At 42.0% G+C, this 6,000-nt stretch overlaps 1 long non-coding RNA gene across 2 annotated transcripts in view; it reads right to left on the reverse strand.

Moving 5' to 3' along the window:
• LOC146866294 (uncharacterized) overlaps window positions 1-2,580 on the reverse strand; it is a 97,545-nt gene extending 94,965 nt beyond the window's left edge. Inside the window, exons 1-3 of one of the 2 annotated variants that reach the window (XR_014976783.1) lie at window positions 2,454-2,580; window positions 2,213-2,337; window positions 2,058-2,084 (exon numbers count right to left, since the gene is read on the reverse strand). This is a non-coding gene — a long non-coding RNA (uncharacterized LOC146866294). The remainder of the gene's footprint in view (window positions 1-2,057; window positions 2,085-2,212; window positions 2,338-2,453) is intronic. The other variant, XR_014976784.1, reaches the window with a different exon arrangement.
• Window positions 2,581-6,000: the final 3,420 nt, after the last annotated feature.

A 6,000-nucleotide genomic window follows, 5' to 3' on the forward strand; every position in this document is an offset into this window, starting at 1 on the left:
AGTGAAGCATTGCGAGGGAGAAATGCCAATCTTTTAGATATAACACTAGTAAAAGTATATAGAACCATGTTCAGCCTCCCGAATTATACCTCCCCGGTGCAACTTAAACAGAGTTCGGCCTGTTAAAGCAATCTTTGGCCAAATACGGAGCATATATTAACTGCTGGAATAAAATCAGAACATCAACCCCTAAATCACTAAACCATCTTCTGTGGCAAGACCTCGAACAAAGGGAGACTTCGCCTACAAGAATGTATCTTCAGGAAGCACTGGCAAACACAGGCCTAACGTCCTTATGGAACACACAGTGCCACCATTCAACTCTGAAGAAATTAGTCTGGAAGTCGCTGAAAAAACAGTCACTGGTGGAGGTTGAAGCAGCTTTTTCAGCTAGAGCGCAAGGCTATCCAAAAGCACAGAAATTCTTAAAGCTACGACTTGGAGTGTTACCATGCACGCAGCATCTTCCACCATGGAAAAGGGTGCAGACTTTCACAGTATGCAGTTTGTTAAAAAATTGGCAGGGCGACATCAGCCATACTGTATGTTCTTGCACGGAGATGCTTCAGGAAAGGAGGCAACTGCTAAAAATTCCCTTCAACCAAAGGACAAGGAGGCAAGCAGTTCTGGCATGCTTCAATCCAGCATCACCACAACTTAACTCCAGATTAGTCAGATTTCTTGAAGCAGCCAGGGCAAAAATGCCAACCTGTCACTAAAGTTTTTTTGGGTCAATGGGGTGATTTAGGGTTCCGTGTAGGGTTTTGAGTATACAGGAAAAATGGCACCCTGCCTGGTAGCGGTGAGCAAGAGCAGCTAGAAAATGAAGGAGGATACGGTGCCACTAGGTCAGAGGAAAACCCAATAACCCCTGAAGGGAGTGGCAAGGGCCCACTCAGTAAACACAACAACAGTCCTGTGCACACGTTTCAAGATAAATAAACGTAAGTGTCTTTTTAAAGAAACATGATATGACGGCACAAAATGGAGACAAGGTCGACACAAGTTTTTCGGTTCTTTTCAAGTCGCAATATATTTGAAACTCCTTCTTCAGAAGGAGAACATCAAAGAAAAAACCAGCCAACACGTGTTACGTCAAGCGGGCAGTGTACCCGTGACTCTTCAGGGCTGGGGATAAACAAATAACATAGTAATGAAATGAAATGAAATGAAATGAAATTAAATTTATAACGCGCAGAAACTTAGCCCAAAGGGCATCAAGTACAATACAAATTCAATAATAGAAAAGCAAAATAAGCCATACAGAGGTGAATTGGCGTGAAAACACCTCATATAAGTGGAAACCCTATGGAGAAGTGGAAAGAGCATGAGGGACCAAAGCGCAAGTGAATTTGCACAGTTTAGAGGCTCAAAACCAAAGTGTATATAGTGCATTTGAACTAGGAACACAAAGTAAATTACTGCGAAAATCTAAAAGTCGCCAAAACTAAGGATCGAGTAATAGTGAAATCTTGAATATTAAATCACAATCGCAACGTGTCAGAAAGACTCAAAAAGGTGGAGTGGCAGTGAGTATTTAGAGCTAGATGGATAAACACAACATTAAGTAAAATAATACACAAATTATAATAATAATAATAAATAAGGGCAAAGATTAATTACAGGCGGATAACCATCAGAAGAGCCTTTCATTAAAAAGGAAAAAGGGTCAAGAAAGAACATTATGCAATATAATAAACAAACGGACTTGATACGTTTAACGGATCACTTGGGGGGTGCACAGTTCAGAATAAAACATATAGGTCAGGGCCAAACAAGTTATAAATCGTGACTATGGAGAGAACAGCTGCGAAATGGCACTGCGGTCTTGCTCTAAATTCCAACAATAGGTACATATTATGCAAATACAGTATTGCTACAATGAACACTAGACAAAATTGTTTCTTTAAGACCACATATATATTCCCAAGTTTGTACAGCAAACTAAAAGAAAATATGGAATAATAGGAAGAAGGAGAGAAATCACGCGAGCGAACAGATGGCTACCGTTCAATGTGGTGTAAATAGAAGAACAGGGAGGTGGGTGCAATAAATACCTGAATATGGATCAAGATTATAAGGATCTGGAAAGAAAAAAACGTTGGGAATCAAAAACAGGAGGGCATGGGGCCTAACAGAAGAAGAATTATATTTAGAAGAGAAAAAAACAACAAAACACAAAAGGTAGAACGGGCAGTTTAAAATGACTCACCATGAGGCCGGTGATACTTCCAACCCGGCCTGGTCGGGTTCAATGTAAATGGCAAAGGCCAGTAGTGGCTTGCTGGAACTAGGAACCACGGGGTGACGGGCGGGTTCAGCCGTCAGCCGTGAAAACTAGGCGTGCGGGGGTAAGAGAAAAGGGGAAAGGATTAACAGGGGAAAGGATTAACATGGGAACGGCAAACTCTACCTAAAGGGGCCATCACCATGGGTGTGAAATGAGCGCTTACCTGTGTGCTCCAAGGTCTAAGGATAACGTAGCTCTCTCCAGGTGAATGAGGGAGAGAGCCGGACAGGGCAAAGTCTAAATGGCAGTGCATGGCGGGAGAACGTAAAATGGGTATGGAGGACTAGAATGCTAACCCGGAAATGGGTTGGCGAACGGACGTAAGGGCAAAGTTTGTTACGGTTGAATAACAAATGGAGGAGAGGAGTAAAACGTTAACCCGGATAGGGGATAAAAAACAGGAAGTGTGTAAAAGTACTAGAGGAGAGCGAAGCAATAAGTGGTGAGGGGTAATGAAAAATGAAAACTGTATAGTATAAAAAGGCTCAAAAGGATAAAGTATACGTCATATTCAATAAGAGTGACAAATGAAATTAACAGTCTCATATCTGCCCTGTGCTGCCAATTGGTAATAGATCTCTAAATCATGAGTGTGAATCAATACATACCGTGTGAATAATGAAACAAAATGTCTGAACACAAAATAATACAGTTAGCAACTAATATAAATTGCAAAATTACACGAGTAGATGCAGATCTAGGGGTAATAAAGATAAAAGCGATAATGTAAGAACTATGGATGAATCAAATCAGTACATACAACAGTATATTCGTATTGAAACAAAATGGAATTAGTAGTAAGAAAAAATATAATAATTATTTGTAGGCCACTCAAAAAAGGTTATTACAAAAAAGGTCCTGGCAATGAAATTCATATGAATCTAAGGAAGCTTGGAATACTCTACCAGTTACCAAAAGGACGCAAAGACAAAAAAACAAACATAAGGCTACAAGCGAAAATATCATAGAGAGATGAGGAAAATTGTGGATGGATTGAGAACAACAGGTGATTAAGTACCCAGGAAATATTGGAGTTCATGATCTGAATTCTGGCCGTGTTTGACTGATTGGAGACGCATAATCCAGGTGGCTTCTTGACGTCTAAGTCTGAGTTCACGATTACCTCCTCTTACGTTGGCCTCAGTGACATCAATTCCAAAAAACTGGAATCTCTTGTAGGGGCCCTGTGAGGGACAGGATGCCACATGTAATGCCATTGGGTAGCTTTCATATTGTTGGCGGATGGCTCTAGCATGTTCACTGATGCGTTCTTTTAGGCGTTGATAGTGCTCCCCACATACTGGCTTTTGCATGTGCACTCAAGGACATAGGTCACATACTTGGTGTTGCACGTAATGTTTTGATTGATGGCGTATTTGTGTCTGTTGAAGCCACAGAAATTCCTGGTCCCATGGCATGGCCATTTACACACTCCACAGCAGCCACACTTGAAAAAGCCTTTGGAGTGAGGCATGAGCCATATCATAGTTCTGGTGACAGGGGGTACCGTAGGACTCAATCTATTCTTCAAATTCCTGCCCCACCTGTATGTTATTTGAGGTCTAGGGCTGATTGCATCTTTCAAAGTTTTGTCTGCTAAGAGTACATTCCAATGTTTGTTGAGACTTTTTTTCATAAAAAAGCTCATGTCGTTGAAATCCATGATCAACCTCACCGGTTGTGTCTTGTGTGTTTGATGTTCTTTCTTTCTGAGTGTGTAATCACGATCCACCTTCTCAATTCTCATGGCTGCCCTACGTAAAATGTGTGGTTTGTAGCCTCTACTGGAAAATCTCATTTCCATATCTTTGATACATTTGTGAAATTCAACATCTTCACTGCAATTGCGTCTTGCCCGAATGAACTCTCCATACGGGATGTTCTCAGTTTGGTGTGGCGGGTGAGAGCTATCCGCATGCAGCACTGCGATGCATGAGGTTTCCTTGCGGTAAAGGCGGCTGTGTAGGCAGTTATCTTTAGTGTATAGTTCTATGTCAAGGAAGGTAACCCTGGTTGTGCTTGATTCACATGTAAATCTCATGTCCATGTCATTGTTGCTAAGGTAGTCACAGAATTCTATTAGTTTATCTTGGGTGCCAGACTAAAGAAAGAGGCAATCATCGATATACCTCCCCCAGTAAATGATCGAGTCAGTCCATTGTGCCCCCCTTCTTTCCCCAAATCCATTCAGATTTGAGAGAGCCCATGTATAAATTAGCAAAAGATGGTGAGAATTTGGAGCCCATGGCCACTCCCTTAGTCTGTCTGTACCACTGATTGTCAGACATGAAGACATTGTTATTGAGGATGATGCCCATCATAGAAATCAAGATGTTGGTGTGCTGCCAGAGGGTGGGAGGTCTGTTTTGCAGGACTTTGGTCACTGCCTGTAGGCCTAAGTCAGGTTTAATGGAGGTGTATAAGGACACAACGTCCAAAGTGGCCATAACCAGGCCTGGTTGCCACTGTAAGTCGGTCAAAATACTCAAGATGTGTTTGGTGTCCTGTATGTAGGAAGGGAGGTTTTGGACCATGGGGTTCAGAAAGAGGTCAACATATTGGGAAAGTCTCTCAGTTGGTCCCCCCATGCCTGATATGATGGGTCTGCCAGGAGGGAAAGCCGCCTGTTTGTGGATCTTAGGGAGGGTGTATAGCCATGGGAAAGTGGGTCTCAATACCTTCATGTAGAGTGCTTCGTCATCATCAATAAGTCCTAGATCATGCCATTCTGACAGATGTTTGTTAATAAGGATGGTAAGGGGGCCCATGGGAACCCGAAAAACTTATGTCGACCTTGTCTCCATTTTGTGCCATCACATCATGTTTCTTTAAAAAGACACTTATGTTTATTTATCTTGAAACGTGTGCACAGGACTGTTGTTGTATTTACTGAGTGGGCCTTTGTCACTCTCTTCAGGTGTTATTGGGGTTTCCTCTGACCTAGTGGCACCGTATCCTCCTTCATTTTCTAACTACTGTTACTCACCGCTACCAGGCAGGGCGCCATTTTTCCTGTATACTCAAAACCCTACACGAAACTCCTGGTCCTAATGTGTTTACACTTATGAGGTTGGCGCAGAATGTGTTCTACGCCTGATGTGAGACTAATTGCATAATATGTTTATGTTGCAGGATATAATGCTGAGTACAGTGTTTTGCCAGTAGTTACTGGTTGTGTTCAACATTTATTATTTGTGCTTTGTGATGGTTCTGACAGTGGCCCAATTGGCCCTGTCATGTGTATATAATCCCCTGCAAATCTTTTTTTATGTCCACTAGTACAGAAGATGCCAGCGTATCTTAAAGATACTCAGGAAGTTTTGAATCTCATTAAAGACTTGGATTTTGATCCTAGTAGTGACCTTATGATTGGGCTCGACATAGAGTCTCTTTATGTGAACATTCCTCAACAAGAAACCTTGAGGGTCATTGAAAATACGCTATTTGCTGAGGGATGGGAGCATCAGACTACACGTACATTCATCCTGAGTCTTTTAGAACTAGCACTAACCAAGAACTTCTTCAAATTTGAAGACCAGTTCTATCTTCAGACCCATGGTACGTCCATGGGGAGTTCCTGTGCCCCCCGCCTGGAGTGCCTTTATGTTTCCAAGTTTGAGGAAGAAAATGTATTCTCACCGGCCAACCCTTATTTTGACCAGATTAGGGTTTGGCGCAGGTATATTGTTGATGTTTTCATCATCTGGAGA

This window comes from Triturus cristatus, chromosome 2_1 (genome assembly GCF_964204655.1).
Source record: "Triturus cristatus chromosome 2_1, aTriCri1.1, whole genome shotgun sequence".
NCBI lineage: Eukaryota > Metazoa > Chordata > Amphibia > Caudata > Salamandridae > Triturus > Triturus cristatus.